At 37.5% G+C, this 17590-nt stretch overlaps 1 protein-coding gene and 1 long non-coding RNA gene across 3 annotated transcripts in view; one reads left to right on the top strand and one right to left on the bottom strand.

Moving 5' to 3' along the window:
- Positions 1-17590, top strand: part of LOC140671368 (cyclic GMP-AMP phosphodiesterase SMPDL3A) — a 72578-nt gene that overhangs the window by 7307 nt on the left and 47681 nt on the right. The window contains exon 1 of one of the 2 annotated variants that reach the window (XM_072902615.1): positions 10301-10900. The exons of the other annotated variant lie outside the window; for it this stretch is intronic. The gene's annotated coding sequence lies outside the window, so the exon portion shown is untranslated. Of the gene's footprint in view, positions 1-10300; positions 10901-17590 lie in introns of those variants that run through there. 2 annotated transcript variants of the gene reach the window in all.
- The window catches only part of LOC140671372 (uncharacterized), a 35655-nt gene continuing 26005 nt past the window's right edge, over positions 7941-17590 (bottom strand). The window contains exons 2-3 of the long non-coding RNA XR_012047706.1: positions 8134-8185; positions 7941-8028 (exon numbers count right to left, since the gene is read on the bottom strand). This is a non-coding gene — a long non-coding RNA (uncharacterized lncRNA). The remainder of the gene's footprint in view (positions 8029-8133; positions 8186-17590) is intronic.

Below are 17590 nucleotides of genomic sequence, written 5' to 3'. Positions count from 1 at the left end.
ATTCCCAGCAACCGGATGTAACCAGCCGACGGTACGTACACTTTGTACATTTTAGTCGATGGAGTAATGCAAGTTGGATGACTAAATTTGTGAAAAATAATAACGATGCAGCAAAGAGAAACGGCTTGTTATCCAAATTTAGAGTGATAATAATAAATTAGTTGGCGATATATATTTAACATTTCTTAAAAGGCAATTCGAAATATATATATATATATATATATATATATATATATATATATATTTTTCTTCAATCTATACGTTTTCTAAATCTTTATTAGTGTATGATTTTTTAATACATACGCGCAAAAATGGCATTCGATGCGCACGATCGAGGCTATCGACTGTCGATAACGTTGCAAAATCGTTCGAAGGGACGAAGCTGGTTCTTCGTTCGCTTGGCTGTTATCGCAACGAGCGTCGGGCGTGTCTGTGGTACGATTATCGATTAGCCCCGGCAAATCCACTGAGATGGAAAATGAAATAGCCGCGCGCGTTCGCGCTCGCGCCCGGCTCATCGACGGCGCGGCGTCAGGGAAACGCGTGATCTATCAACCCTATCGGTGTTACGTTCATTCCGTTGTGTGTATATATATATATATATATATATATATATATATATATGTATATATCTACGTCGGATCGCGCGTAACGCTGGTAATGTGTTTTAATAATGAGAACATAATGTATGTGCAAAATGCGCGCCGGGCGCTGATACGTACACTCATAATCGAACGCTTGGATTGGTGTTGTACGTACGTTTTATTGAGATTATTAACGCGTATATACGCACGCACGCACGCATACGCGGGCGATCGGAAAACGTTGGCCGCTCGTTTCGCGTTCGGTCAATACAACCGCCACATCGGAAAATCCGACACTTTTGTTTACGGCATGCTTGAAATATTAAATGAACTCCAGAGAAACGTGCAATAATTATCGCCGCGCGCGACACTAAAGCGTTTATAACATTGAGCCGCGCGTACGTTTATTTAAATTATCCTCTTATATAACACGAATAATGCGAGAACTTGGCGCAGGTAGCTGCCAATATCATCCGTGTGCGTGAATATCAAATTTCGAGCTCGTCGAAGATGATCGAGCAATTAGGTCAAAAATTATCATTGCCGATGGATCAACGAGCATTTCGACATTGATACGTCGAGATTGCATTGATATCTGTCGCGTGCTTGCTAAACAAAGGATAAAATTCTATATCGTGTATATACATACTCTAATTCGATATGCGCGCTTTCATCAGCAATTTTATATTTATTGTTCAACGACGAATAATTATAATGCCGCTCTTGAGCGAAATGACACCGATGAACGCAATGTTGCTGAGAGAATTTGATTTCACGAGCGAAGAAATACGATTCCTTTACGCGCCATCTTTCCTTCCCTCGACGTTCCAGACGCGAACTCGGCCAACGAAGTCAAAGTCACTCGCGTCAAAAGTAGCAAAAGGATGTTCGAACGTCCGTAGAGCTCGGTAGAGGAAACCTCTTTTGCCCCTTTCCCGATACCTGATGGCATCGCGAATAGATGAAAGATCAAAGCTTCCAACTGCGAATACATATATGTGTTGCGAAAGTGCGTATTGCGACAGGAGCGTCGCTTTATACCATTTCAAACCGTTCCGCCGACGCCGTTGTCACTCGAGAAGTAGCGAAGATGTTACCAGTTCCAACGAGTTCCAAGGAGTTAGTTCCTGTTCGCTTTCTCGCTACGTCGCCAGGGGAATCGGTTGTTACGTGACGCGATTCCTATGCTGGAATCGTGTGGTCGGCGTCATGTCAAACTGAAAATATAGTAGAAAGGGATTTCTTATCTTCGTCCCTAATACCGTCACGACGATAATCAAATTAAAATACGTAGAATCTATATTAACCCTTTGAGTCATGAATTTTTCTAATTGACAGTATTTTATAAAATTTGGTATATAAAGGTTTTTGGGGTCGCTGATTACGAATCCGTTGTCAGATTTTCAAAATTCAAGATGGCGGATCCAATATGACAGACGAAATTTTACTACCGCCATATTGGATCCTTATATTAAATTTTGGAAATTAAATTTCTTTTCCTTTAGATTCAGATTCTGCGATCTAAAAAATCTTTAAAGAAAAAATTAAAAAAAAAAAATACAACTGTTACTTTCAATTTAGAACAGAAAATATTTTTTATCAAAAAAAGGAAGATTTAACAAAAACAATACGGTGGAAAATTCTAAAAAAATTCTTAAAAATACTTTAGAGTGTACTAAGATTCTAAAAAAATTGCCATATTTATTGTCATAATAGATTAGTAGAAAATGCATTTTTTCGTAAAAAAGTATTAATTTTGACTGTTTGTTTATATATGGTATTTTTGCAATTAACAATTAATGACTGTTCATATTTTTTTACACTTATTGATGTTCTAGAGACTCTGTAGAAACAAAAAATCCGGTATTTGTTGATAAAAAAAGTAGTTAAAACAATAAAAAACTATGAAAAAAAGGTGGGTCTCTGGATGACCCACTGTGACTCAAAGGGTTAATTCCTTATTCCGTACCGATAGATCATTTTTGTCTGTAACATTTCTAACAACGTCATAATTTCTCGAAGACAAATAAACATAAAATAATATATTTAAGTAAATTATTTTTCAAATTTATTATTTTAGTCTTTATTTAGAATGTTTAAAGAAGGGATATATATTTTTTCAGATTGTTTAAAACACTTTTATATATTAATAAACTTATCGAAAATACGCTGATCTACCTGTACAGTTGGAAGGTGTCAAAAATAACAATACGGAGTAAGGGTTAAAGCAAAAGCTCTTATCAAATACATGGATTATTTAATCGAACGCAATAATTTTTATAAAAAAGTTGTTTTTATCAAAGCTCTATATACATAATATATAAACAAATAGAATGTTATTAAAATTCTATATTAATTATACGAGAAGACGCTAGTTTCGTTCTATTTATCATTGCCAAAGTTTGTCAGTATGATCCTCTCGCAATATGATCTTCTTGTGAAAGTGGAGTGAGTTGTATACGGATCAATGGTCATAATTGAAGAATTACCCTTCGACATGAAAATACAAACGTCATAGTTAGCCGACGAGACATTACTTTGAGGAACTCGAGCTCTTGGAAATAATTTTCGACCGGTAGGGAAACTTTACGGACTCTCGCGAAAGTTATTTCATACTACTTTGATGCAGCGCGCATTCTCCCGCTCGGCGATGCCCCTAGCACGGCTATACAAAGACACTTGAGTTTCCAAGTTGGTAGATTACAACAAACTTCTCCCGCAATATGTAACTTATAGAATTTACAGATACCTCGGCGGAAACGGTCGAGAACCATTAACCGTCGGCCGACATGTTTCTTACATCTGGATACACACTTACCGATATGCATAAGCCTAATTTAGGCTAATGACAAGCTACCTACCTCTACCTGCTCATGCTGACAATTCACAATTCACAATTCGCTCTTGGACGTATATTATTCAACTGATATTCTCGCATTAATTATAGAATTTATTCTCTCAATTAAATTTAATACATCTTTAACTAAATACTAAATTAATAATAATCTTTCGCTATAGTTTCAAAATAAGATGTTCAGGATATACATTATTATATATATATAATATGTATATATATATAATTATAATTATATATATATAAGTTGATTAAACATTACCAGGATTTTGCAATCACGAATCAGATAACATTAATATGTTTTGCTTATATTTAGTTTGATTATAGCTAAGGGCGTTGTTCGATATTGTTGAGTTTATATATATGTATAATATAACGGCGATTTAACTTACATATTACAAAATGTTAAATTTTTCTATAATACCGAAGAGAACAATTATATTAAATAATATTATTCATCCTTAAAAATAAAAGAGTTGTCAATTCTAATAACGGTAAAAAATTCAACCATAAAAAAAAATACATTTTTTAAATACAAAATTAAGTGGACTATAAAGCCAGATTATGTTATTATTTTTTGCTAACGCCAATGCAAATCGAAATATCCATAAAATAATATAACTAGGTACCTGCCGCCCAGATGCTTTGGATAAAACACAATTCAAAAATATATCATTTAAATTACTCTGATAACAGTAAGAAAGATAAATGATACAAATGTTTAGAAATTAAAGAAGCATTTAATTGTCTAGAATTTTCAATAAGAATTTTAATCGCTATTATAATCCACAAATTTGAATTTAGTTTTCGTCTCTTCGTATTCTTTTCGTGTCTTGTATGATCCCAATAAACCGCACATTAAAGGTGATGGTCTCGACATTTTATTTCTTGTTTTCTTTCCTATATTGACAAAAGATTTACATCGTAAAATAAATTAATAAAATATATTAAACTGTCTTATGTAAATATTTAAAACGACTTACGATAAGATGCTTATTTTTCTTACTTTCTTCGATTAAGAAAGAAAAAGAGAGAGAGAGAGAGAAAGAGAGAGACGGCTTATTTTTCTCAGTAGTTATCACATGTCCAAAAGTTTTTCAAAAAAATAATTACACATCTTATTAAAAAATTGTCAGTAATTAAAAAAATCAAAACAGAGAGAGAGAGAGAGAGTTTCGTCTACTTGTAATTAGATTATCTTACAATTAGGATTTTTAATGATCTAAGTTTGTTGAAAATGATTCCAAAATTATCCAAATGTGGCCTCGCACTTGCTCTAGTCGAATCTATATTTAGATAGAATTATAATTCTATTTAGATGTATAATTATATTGGATATTAGAATTTACATTTACAGGCTTAATCTTTAATAACGTATGTGCAGCGGAAATTGGTTATCCTTCGAAATGTGAATACGTGCATGGATATATTAACACGCGACGACGACGACGACGACGACGATGACGACGGCAACGGCAGAGGGGAGCAATGGCGTCAGCTAACTCCTCGTAACGACGCGTGTAGTGGAAACGCGTGTACGCAAATGGACAAGTACGCAAAATACACGGCCGAGCATAAACGAGCTATCCCGCGATTCGCTGGGAGCTACGGGCCATGCTGTGCACTGATCTAAAAGCCGAATAAGCACCCGCCGGCTAATGAAACAGCTAATCATACGTGGTGCACCGCTGGTGGTATCATGTTTTATTACGCGTATATGTATATGTATATGCGTTCATGCGCGCGCTTATCGCGGTGCCTTTGGGAAATATTAAGCGTGCCACAAAAAACGAAACTTTTTTATTAAACCTCCGCGTGTCTCTCTCGTTCGTTCGATATTTCGCTCATTAATGTAGTATACGTCTTGCATCCGAATAGCATTATTTCAAACTCGGTGCTAAATACAAGGACGTATTCCTGCATGCGTCACGTCGCATTCGCACTCTTACACAACTGGTGAAGGAGAAGTTGCGTGCGACGAGTGCGACCGAGTTTGCATAATATTATATATTATAATAACGTGCGACGCTATATAATGGAAGCACACGCGCGCTTTTATTGTAGCGTGTCGTAGAGAAAGAGAGAGAGAGAGAGAGGGGGGGGGGGGGAGATTGTATACGACGCGCTTTCTCGTCCGCGCGTAATTAGCATAAGACTCCCAGTCCCGGACGACATTATCGCCTTGGCCGGGTCGCGCTTATCAGCAGCACGAGTTGCATCGCGAACAATTGTTAAGAGCCGAGACACAAGTCACCTGTAATATGTAATTCCTGGACCATTTGGGTGAACTGTGACGTTATTGAAACGGGACTGATTACGCGATGGAATATTCACGATTTCGTAGCTGTGTACATTTCTGTCCCGCGTCAGGTACATACATGCACAACACATGCACACATGCGCACATGTGCTGGATATTTCGACACAGGAATTTGTACACAGTACCGCGGTTTGGTTTCCTCTCTTAATCAAACAGCAGATACAACGCCGTCACAGAGATCTTCTCCCGCGCGCTAACATCTTTGCCAGTATTCGAGTATTCCTCGGAGTAGTATAATACTCGTCTCGTAAAGTCGTTATATCTGAATACTATTTTCGTCCTCTCTCTCTCCCCTCCCTTCATCCGGCTCGATGTATGCAGCATCGATATTCGAGATACAATTTCTGTCACGCGCCCGGCCGATTGGTCGCGCGATGCGTCGGAAAGACGCGTGCTCGCAATCCACTGGAGTAAATTCCGCTGATCCTGCTTGAATCCTCTTTCTTTCTCTCTCTCTCTCTCTCTCTTTCTCTCTTGGAATCCTTTTCCTTCGCGACACACGAAAGGCACAGATGTGCCCACGCGCGCCGAGCAAATCCGAGGCCAAAAAGGAAAGAGGCTAAAGTAGAGGAGGCCAAGGGAGAGAAGAGAGAACGCGAGGGGGATCAAACTTTTGCGCGTTCTCTCTCTCTCTTTCTCTCTCTTTCTCTCTGTTTTTCCTGCCTGCGTGGAGCGGGACGTTGCGAGACTCACCTTATCTATGTAACCATTCGGCACAGTATCCTACTTTACTCTCTCGTTTTGACAGCGAGGCGCGCGGGAAACGAATCTCCGGCTGGGAAATCCCCCGCGTTTCGTCATAGTCACCCAATCCGCGGCGTGTGTGAATGCGCACGTGGGATAAAATATGCTCGACTAACCTACCTACGCTTACGAACGTTATCCGCGCGCACGGATGTGTACTAGAATATTTACGATATTTCGGGATTGCAGAGTATCGGTTTCTTGTGCGGCAAATATCCGCCAACGTCAAATACTTTTGGCAAAAATATTATCGAGAAGAACATTTCGCGACGTAGTTTTCAAGAAATTATCGTGCAACAAGACTGATGGTTTTCGCGAGAAAACAATAATCTCTAATTTACGATACGATAGATTTTTATATTAAATGTTAATAAATTTTATCTTGAATAAATAAAAATATCGCGTAACTGTTACGTGCAGCAACTCGCATTCCTAAGCATTTACGATTTCCGTTCCTAAACTATATAACTTACAACAAATAACGCCTAAACTAAAACCAATAAACCTTATCTTTTTCATTTCCTCAAATTTTCCGACCCATGAAACGATAGAAAGATTCATGAGATAATATATATATATTTACTTTTTACCTTTTTCCTTTCTTTCTTACCCCCGAAACACGCTCCACAATCATCATTTTCAAGATTAAATCATTGGTCGTTATTTCTACGGGTTCCGAAATTTTGTTCAACCCCTACAAAAGGCCTTTCTTGTATTATAGTTAGTTTTACAATTATCGAGCAGTTCTAAGTCGTCAGTCTTAGAGAAAACACCTTCGACTTGTAAGATTGCGCCAAATAAAGTCTTGTAACCAGATAACTGTACCTTTTTATTCATTACGTCGCGCTCAGCACGTAACATAACCCGCCGTTAAATTTTAAGCATCCTCGAGGCAATATTTCAGATACACTTTACTTTGACAGTATCAATATTTTGAGGGATTTGGCTTGTTAATATTTTAACTCGTCATATATTTTATATTATTCAATATTGCCACGCGTATTCGCGTCTTTAGGGACACAGAGTATCGCACAAATTTATTTATGATATATTTTGCGCGAAATGAATATAGAGAAACATTGGTGTTCTATTAAATTTAAAGCATCTTCGCGAGGGCCGGCGCGTTACTTCCGTCTTCGCAGACACGAAAGCCGGAAGTGGAATATTGCCTCTACCCTCGTTCGCCGCGCTTACTAAATTAGTACCGCCTCCATCCCCCAAGCTCTCCGCGGTGCGCGACCTGTTCCTTATCTGTAACCACCATGCCGCCACCACGGACCGGTATCCAGTATATCATCCGACCGGCATCGGCACCCTCCATGGACTTTGTGCTCGCTTCCTCTCTTCCTCCAGCTTCCCCTTCCCCTCCTCCTCCTCCTCCTCCTCCTCCTCCTCCTCCTCCTCCTCCTCCTCCTCCTCATCCTCATCCTCCTCTGCCTCTGCCTTTCACTCACGTATATACCGGCGTGCATATAACCATAGCTACGGATTCGATTGCGTCGTGCCAATGTGCTGGTTAGGCAGGTCTGCTCGAAACATATGCCCAGTATTAATTTCCCTATAGTCTGCTATTATGCGCGTTTTGACAAGCATATTCAACATTGTAGGCAACCGCGCAATTATCTATTAACCTTTCCAGCGAAATGTGTCCTTCCTTTATATAGCGATAATTTGCAGAGTTTCCTGGAATCATTGTAAGTTCTTCATAAATTTTACAGTTAATTGTAGAAATATTTGTTTAGCAAAAATATCGAATAAATTTTACATTCTTTATCGCGCTCCTTTTTATTTTTTTAATCATATTAACGTGAATAATATATTATCATAATATTGAAATTATTATTAATAACATATAAATTAATGTATTACTTACTATTTGTTAATTATCGTAACATCTGGTAAATATATAATACGTAAAAATATATATTTTTAAAAAATAAATTAATATATTAAAAGTTTTTCTTTATACAACACGCGAGAGAACTATTATTCGAAATTATATAATTAAAAAAATAATTTCATTATTTATTTTTTCTCTAAAATCTGATTTGTCAAAGCTTTAAAATATCATAAAGACCTTCCACCACTACAAGTTTTACTTTGACAAGTACATCAGGGCATTAGTACGTTTAACATTATGTGCAAATAAGAGCACGACGGACTGCAATACGTAAAATACTGTATGAAGAACGTAATAAAGGAAAGCTATAAAAACAGTTTTCATGACAATATACAATCATTAATAAGATCCTTATAAAAGTTTATGTCCATCGTTAAATCTCAGCGTCAATTCTGAAGCGCATAAGGTATAAGCTAGCTTCTTCGAGCAATCAGAATATTACAAGCGCGCTGAAGGTGTTTTTCATGTTGTTTGTGTACTACAAGTATCTTATTTATGTATGCATTTATAGATGCATGCATGTATATGCATGATGGCAATGTATCGAAAGCGACATAACTCTTTAATAAGAAAGGTTTAGCTGTCATCAAAGAGTTTGTTGTAAATTCCTATTTAATTTTAAGAAATTGTTTGCAGTTTTTTTATATTAAAAAAAAAAAACTAACTAAATGTCAGTGAAGAACATATATACGATTTTTTCAACAAATGATTTGAATGCAATTCTTGAAACATATAGGTTTTATAGAAAGAGTATTAGGTTATATCAAGTTTTTTTAATATCATTGTACTGCGAGAGAATTTTTTTTCACCTACGCGACCTTTCCAGCTTTTGAAATCTTTTTCTCAAGATTTTTATAAATAATAGAAAAATATATTCAAATGACGCATTATAAATACGTCTCTGTGATCGGGAGCAAAATCTGAAGAAAGAACATTTCATATCCGGCTCGAGGAAAATTGCGCGCAACGTTACCATTCTTATGTAGACGCGAGTTGACGTATGCGTCGATGTAAAGCCAAAGAAATGTCATTGTAAAAATGTGGAAAACTGAACGAATAAGAAAGGAAACGGGAATAAAAGAAAAACACAAACACGGAGCCCGCACACATAACATCGAGAACCGACTGAAAGCAGCGAGAGGCGAGAGCGTGAGTTAATAAAAACGTTCTAAGCAACACAATGACATTCGTCGTACATGATGGAAGCGCGCGGCACTAGAGGCCGTCGAGAGTGTTGAAAGAAATAGCACGCAGATCGAACGCGAGTAATCGGAACGGTCGTTAAAAGATACGAGGGCCAACGCGGTAAAATGCTCGGCTGAAAAAGCCGAGGAGCTGAAGGAACTGTATGCACTTGATTTCTGCTTAATAAAACGTTATACGAGACATAAAGTGATACAGTGATGTATACGTCGCGAGATATAAAGTACAATCGAGGCGAGGCGAGGGGAGGCGGCAGGATAGTAAAGAGAGAAGTATAGAGAGAAGTAGAGGGAAAGCCAGCCACTACGGGGCTACGTGTTGCGGTGGCATGAGACACGGTCCGGAGCTATAGGATGGTGGTGGCCGGGGCCGGGGCCTCAGAAATATACAACAGCGAGAGAGAGAGAGAGAGAGAGAGAGAGAGAGAGAGAGAGAGAGAGAGAGAGAGAGAGACATATACATATATATATATATATATATATATATATATCCCGTGTCTCTCTTGGTAGGGTGTACGCGTAAAGAGCGACGCGTGTTGTCTCATGGTCACGCGTATACGAGATACGTAATGGGTTGAAGGGAGTAAAAAGGGCGCAGTCGCGTAGCCGGAGCGCCACCCTCGTGACCCCCGCCAGGCAGCGTCGGCGTCGGCGTCGACGGCGACGGCGGCGTCGGCGTCGGCGTCGGCGTCGTCAACCACCGTTCCGAGTCCCGAGGAGGCAGCGAGTTCGACTCGTGTCGGGTTACGGGCCGCACACGGTTCGTCGATCGTTCACCTCGCGACTCGCGATACAGGGATACGGGGCTGTTTTCCCTCGTCGCTCGTCGCTTGGTTCGTCGGTGAGGCCGGCGACGCGCCGGTAGGAACTTTTTATTTAAGAATTTCGACACGACGCGAATCGACAGTGCTGAGAAACATCTGTATATGTGATTTATCTCGTCGCGAGTGCGAGCAGGAAGGGGGAGAGGAGAATAGAAAACGAATTATAGATTAGGGACTGATCGTCAACGTTGGAGGATGATTCGAGTGGGAAAGGAACTTGAAGACTCTATTTGAGGGAATATATATTGAGCGATATATAAACTCCGATGCCCCGGTGCTGAAAGCTGTGATTTATTATATCCGCTGCGATTTCAAGTTTCGTTCGTGATCCACGGGAAGAAGAGAGAGGAGAGTGTGATAAGAAGGGTGTACGCGTGTATGTGTGTGCGTACGTGTGTATTCTCTCCGGTATGACCAGTCACGAGTGAGGCTCCGAAACCCGACATCCATTCTCGCGGAATCACACGAACACGTAAGTGATACGCTGATTACCTTTCGTTCTCAAAGTCTTTATACACCGTCGACTTTATTACCTCAGGAAACGCGCTGCGCCGGCTCGAGAGGCGTAAAACGGAATGAGTTTTGTCGTTCGCGCACCAGTCTAGGCTCTAATTGCTCAAGTTCGAGACTTATCCGTTTTGCCAAGAGATAGATAATTTTATCAGCTGAGAACCTTCTCGGTATATTTCATTAATTTTCCTTCAAAATACCCAAATACATTCACAAAATAATCATCTTTCAATCGCGATACTCGAGAACGAAGTAGTAAATCGGAAATGATATGACGTATTCTGAATCGTCATGAAAAAAGCATTCAAAACTTTCGGATTTGAAATTAATTCAATAGTAGGTATGATGCTGACGCGTACTAAATTGTCCTTTTTTTCTTTTGTACGTGCGCGCAAGCACAAAGTTTCAAAAATATTTCCATTGTCATTAGAAACAGAATATATCACGTTTGGCATTCAGCTGATACTTTTAACATGAATTTTTTATATTTGGGTCAGTTCGAATCGAATATCGATTGTAACCATTTCTGTTGAATTTTAAATTGGTCATTACAAAACCATGTTTAATCGTAGGCAAGGAACAATGATTGCTACTATTCGTGCACAGGTAGTGTAAACACATAAATATTAGATTAAAATTGCGATATTTTAGAGAAACATGTATTTTTGCGTTGTTATAAAACATTAACTCAAGTCTGTCTTATTCTTTCCTTCTTTCCTTCCCGAGTATTACATTTTATAGCTTATCGTTGGATTAAAATAGAAAAGGAAAAGGAAGAATTTTTTAAATTCAAGAATTAAAATATTTTATATAATTAAAAAGCCTGTGTGAAAATGGTTTTCTGCTTTCTCGATATTCTACATTTCTCTTCGCATTTTTACTGTCTAAATATAGGAAAAAAATGGCGATAATCATTTATCAAGTTTTCCATAAGTATAAGAAAGCAACAAAGAAATTTTCGCTCTGTTTCACAAAAATGTAAGTTTGATAATTTTCTGACTTTTCCGTCTCGAATATTGCGGAATGTTAAAATTGCCATTTGTTACAATCGAGTTTAAGCTTCTCTAGTCTTAATTCACTGCTTTTCTTGAATGTTGCATCCAATTTATACTACTCTTTAGTGAAATCAGAATTCTGTGGAAGGAACTTAATTTAAAACTTTAAATTATATATATCTCTCAGAAATATGAATAATAATTTCTTTTGCAAATTGCGCACACATTTTTCTTTATTAATATTGCATCAAATATTAGGCATCAAAATGTGCTAAATTATTGCATATTGCTATAAAGTCGTCATTATACTTTGATTTTTTTTGATAATACTAATTGAATAGAAATTGAATTAAAACGTAGTTGGACGTTGTTTAAGGATAATTTTGCCTGTTTTTTTTTTCCATCAGACGCGTAGATTGCAGGACGATTGCGTAATCATTGTTCTGTGATTTTCCAAGCTGCGGAAGTTGGTTGAATCGTCTAATTGGCAGCCAGGCATCGCTTTGATCCGGAAATTGCAATCTCTGTTGTCTCGAGCGCGGTTAAATTGTTCTCGACGCTGTCTATTTGCGCGGCGCATTATCGTTAAACGAAACAATCGGTTCCGCGCGTTGGGCTGCTACGACCCTCCTCCCCTCTCTCTCTCTCTCTCTCTCTCTGCGAAGCGTTTAAATAAATTTTAAACTCTTTAAACGCGTCTCCCCTAACGGAAGATAAATTATTACGAATCTCCGCGTTAAACCCACGTGGCGGCAGCCCGAGCATGCACAAGGAATACATTAATGTGAGATGCATCGCGCGCTCTCTTCCGCTCGGCTGCTACGCTCGCGCTACCAACGCAAAACTAACATCTGCGTTATCCCCGAGAAACGCAAAATCGCTTAAGCGCGTCTTAAGCGGGAAGGCGAAACTTTCGCTATATCCGTCTGACAGTTATCCGATACATTACACGGCGGGGTACCCGATATATTATGCGCGGCTACATATACATATACATACACACACACACACACACATATATATATATATATATATATATATATATATGAGGCGAAGCGTGGCACAGTAGACAGCGTATCGGTCTACTAAGCCAAAGGTCCCGGGTTCGATCCCTGGTAAGAGCAGAAAAATTATATACGCTCGCTCTCCTCTCGGAAGGACGCTGGCAACCCACCGAGAAAGTAATCTTGCCATGAGCATTTCTCTACAAAAATTAACCGTTCGCAACTGGTGTTAAAAATTGTAGGTCCCATATACATACATATACGTGTACTATATATATATATATATATATATATGTGTACAACACTGTACTTGGACTATGCCGCCGGCGGATAATTTTATTTTAGCACGCGAATTCTCTCTGGCACCGACGTTGGCGCGCGCGGATATTGCGCTCTTTCTTTCAGCGGCCGGAAGTTGATATCCAAATCGCGCGGTGCGAATGAAATCGGGGGCGATTCGACGTAATGATATTACGTGCTATAAATTTTAGGCTTTAAAAAGAGGAGGAAAGGGAGAAGCGATAACTCTTGAATCATTGACCGATGTGCCAGACGCGCGTTTTGGCCTCCCACTCGCCACGACCACGGGCTTTCATTCCAGTTACACGTTACACACGTTACACGCTCTAATGTGCGCGCATTGTGCCGTGGCTGCTGGCTGCATCTGCCAGGGCTCCGCGATGTTGCAAATTCGCTCCGCGGCTTTGTGTGGAATTAATTTGTCGACAACATCTTTCCGGAGGCACCTTTCGAACGCTGACCTTTTCATCGCGATTTAATTCCTTTTCTTTGTCGAATTTGGAGAAAGTATCGTTCGCACCGGAGGACTGGAAGTACTGCCAAGAATACATGTATAAACTGTATACATTATCGCGGACGATAATGAAAAAATTTTTTTATTTTTAACATATTTTGCAAGGGCTTTTGTATTGCGATTCTTCAAGAACGCATGATACAAGCGGAAAAAAACAATAGAGAAAAGGAAAAGTCTGAAGAGCGTTCTGTTGTTTGTTTAACGATAATTGAAGCGAGTATCTTCACTTGAATTGTATCTTTATTTTTTATTCCATTAAGTACTTTATCATTTTATTATTACATTCCCTCAATCTTGGGAAAACTCTCAGAAAAGAACCGGCACGAACGTTATACATTTTGATTGACTGTTTTACCTCGATATGATGAAGTTGGATCAGAGACTTTGAACTTTGCAAGTTTTTGCATTATAGTACGAAGCCTTTATAAAAAATAGCTGATGACGGTTTGCCTTGCAAGCACGGCAATGTCATATATATACGCCACCGGGCAATCTACTCTGCAAGTTTCCCGAGAAAAAAATTTTACACCAAAGCTATGCGATAGTCTGAAAAATTTGAAGCAATATTGTTTCAATAGCGATATATCTATTTATTAAATAATATCGTCGTTATTTTAATAATTGTTAAAAATGATTATACACATAAAATAATTAAAATAACATTATTGTAATGCATATTCCGATTTTTCCGACTAAATATATTGAAACACAAATCAATTGCTGCTATATACAGTTATTGTTAATATTATGTGTATATATTTTTATTAATAATTTTGGTCGACAACTATATATATATATATATATTGTTAATATAAAAATAATATATTATTATTATAAACTTGAGATAAAAGTGTAGCTCTCAAGTTCAGTTATGTTTGCATGCACTTTCATTTCTGAAGGAAACTGTACTACTATAACTGTAGTGGAGAGCAATGAGAATCGACGATACCATCGCTTTCCACAAGCATCCTTGTTCGTCGTCATCAGGGGGTCATGTCGTGGCTAGATAGAAACGACGACGCTTGCAGGTGTTGAGCGAACTATTGTATTCTAGTCGCTACAGAAATAAATTAAAAGACCTTGATTCTATGTGATTGAATTTATAATGCTTAGATTATATAAATTGTAGAATTTATATAAAATTTATTTTGTTCTTCTCTGCTCTCAATAATTTAATGTGTACAAAGTCTTTTTTTTAGCATTTCTTCTGTCAGATTTTAAGCATTTGAAAATTTTACAATAGTTTTATACGTAAAAATTATTAGAATATTTATCAAACAAAATATTTCGCTCGAGACGCTAGTTGTATTTCGATAGTTTTATCAATTTTAAATGAGACTTTAAATAATTTTTACGCATTACTCACCTCGACATTTACGAGTATACATCCAGCATCCTCCGGGGGATCTAATTGCATTAATAAATATTCTAATAAATTTTTACGCATAGAACTATGTTCAGCAAGTAAAGTGGTTGCAGAATAATACGAAATCTCATTTAAAGTTGATGGAATTATCGAATTTATCTTACTTTGGTACGTACAGGTTCGGCGTCTCGGATAATTTAATTTGTTTAATTAATACTCTAATAATTACGTATAGAATTTTTTGTAAAATTATAATTTATTTTGTAAAAGTTTCAAGCGCTTAAAACCTGAGAAAAAATGCTTAAAAAAATTATTGGAAGTGAAAGTGAGATTCTGTGACCGTAAGGGCCTATTTTTCCAACATCGGTTTATATCCTTTGTTTCTTTTTCAGAACTTGTCTGAAAAAAGACAGTCTACAGAAGATAATATAGTCTGAGATTAAAGTTAACCGACATTGGAGAACCCTAAGTACTTCACTTTGAGCGATCAGGATCAAGAAATCTTTGATCTAACGTCTACAGTGCAAAGTCAAATGCAACGATAGGCCGATTGCATAAAATGCAAGATAAGATGATAGGAGGAAAAAACAAAGAATATTCTTGTCGAACAAAGTCTCTTTTAGGATAAAACCCGAAATATAAGAAACGCGTGGATAAGAAAGCGAGAGGTTTCAGTGACGAGCTAGATTTTTAAAATTATATATTAATTGGATGTATTTGTGCACATTTATTTATTTCTATCGCTTCGTTATATAAATTAATCCAGATTATAAAAGAGCGTTGCTCGAATATAAAATATAAATATCACAGAAAATATGTATAAATATTTTATATATATAATATCAGGATATGCACATGTACTTTAATAGAACAAGAAAAAAAGAAGACATATGCAGGACATAAAATTGTAAATAGAATTCTATCTTGAATTTTGTAATGATGTTATATATGCATGAGTAGAAGGATAGTTATTTAATACAACTGATATAGTTACGCAAAGATATGTAAATAGCTAATAATAAATATTAATGTGAGAGAGAACACACGTGAAAGAGGCATAAACAAAAAATCTTCGCGTCATAAAGAAAGATAAAAAATGAGGCTCGAGCAATGCTTTAATAATCTCGATCATTACATGAAGAAGCGATAGAATTGAACGATATATGCGTGCACATACACGTCTAAATATACAATAATATATAATTTTAGAAATTCAATTCGTCGCTCAACCTCGCTTTCTTGGACGTGGAGAGGATGGTACCAAGCTTCGTATCGTATACACATGTGCTACACATACACAGTACGTAACTCGGTGTGCGCGGGAGTCATCCCCTCCACATGCTACCGGGACTAGCTTCTGGTTTGATTTTGCGGCGAGCAACGAGTAGCGTTCAGCGTTTGGAAACGAAACATTCTTTATTCTTTCTCCTTTTTTAATATGTCATCTGATCCATCGCTGTGTTCTTAAGCTGTAGACGCTAGATCAGCCAATCAGAATAAAGATTGCAGCGTGTCCGCTGTCCGCTAGTAAACGTGGTCGCAGTATTTCACCGTTTCAATCACGTTAGTCTAAAGGTATTCGTCCCGTGTTTCTCGTATCTTTCTAACTGTCCAAAGAGTGAATTTTGTGCGTAGACGAGTGTCGAGAGTACCGAATTGATTAACGGGCGATTATTTCATTGTCAATACGTCTATTAGTCTGCGCGATTTATATATTTCGATATTTGTCGGCGACATTGAGATATCCGCGTTTATTACAAATGGCGGATTTTGAATGATTGTTTGGGAGTGTCAAATTGAAAGACGGACGATCGTTTTGTGTACATACCGTTCCGATCAAAGTACGTGCTGAAGAGTTTAAGCGATTATTATCAGGAATATCGTGCAAAATGTCACACGAGCGTCATATTCGTAATTAATAATGTTGACGATTGTAATTAAGCGCGAATGTTTTGTGTTTTCGAAGATTCATTAACAAAGGATTAGGAGAGGCTGAGCAGGCCTGGGATAACATCGGGCTTTGTCGGAGTAATCAAAAGGTAATTTACGTATTATTCGCGGAATTAACTTTTTTGTTACGATCATCGAATATTTCGTGCAATTTTATTTGGGTGCGTGTGAATCTGGCATCACATTTTGTGAAAACTCATTAATTATTGAAAGTTCTGACTTTATTTTTAATAGTCTTAGAATTCTGAACAAATGAAACAAATAGTTCTAGTCTCGTTAAACAAAAGAAAAAAACGAAACAAACTGAGACGCCAAATTCACTTTTTGTCTGCCGACAATTTTTACCACTTCTTTTTAATCGCTTATAATATCTACACAATTCTACAAAAATTTTATGTGTAAAAAGTATTAAAATATACATATATTAAACCAATTAGATCGTTCGACACGTCGGGAGTACCGAGAGGTGAAACACTAGTCGTATTTCAATAATTTAATTAATTTTATTAAATGATATTTCATA

Source organism: Anoplolepis gracilipes, chromosome 11 (assembly GCF_047496725.1).
Source record: "Anoplolepis gracilipes chromosome 11, ASM4749672v1, whole genome shotgun sequence".
In the NCBI taxonomy this organism is placed as follows: domain Eukaryota; kingdom Metazoa; phylum Arthropoda; class Insecta; order Hymenoptera; family Formicidae; genus Anoplolepis; species Anoplolepis gracilipes.
The sequence above is the reverse complement of the archived record's forward strand: the minus strand, read 5'-3'. Positions and strand labels throughout refer to the sequence as shown.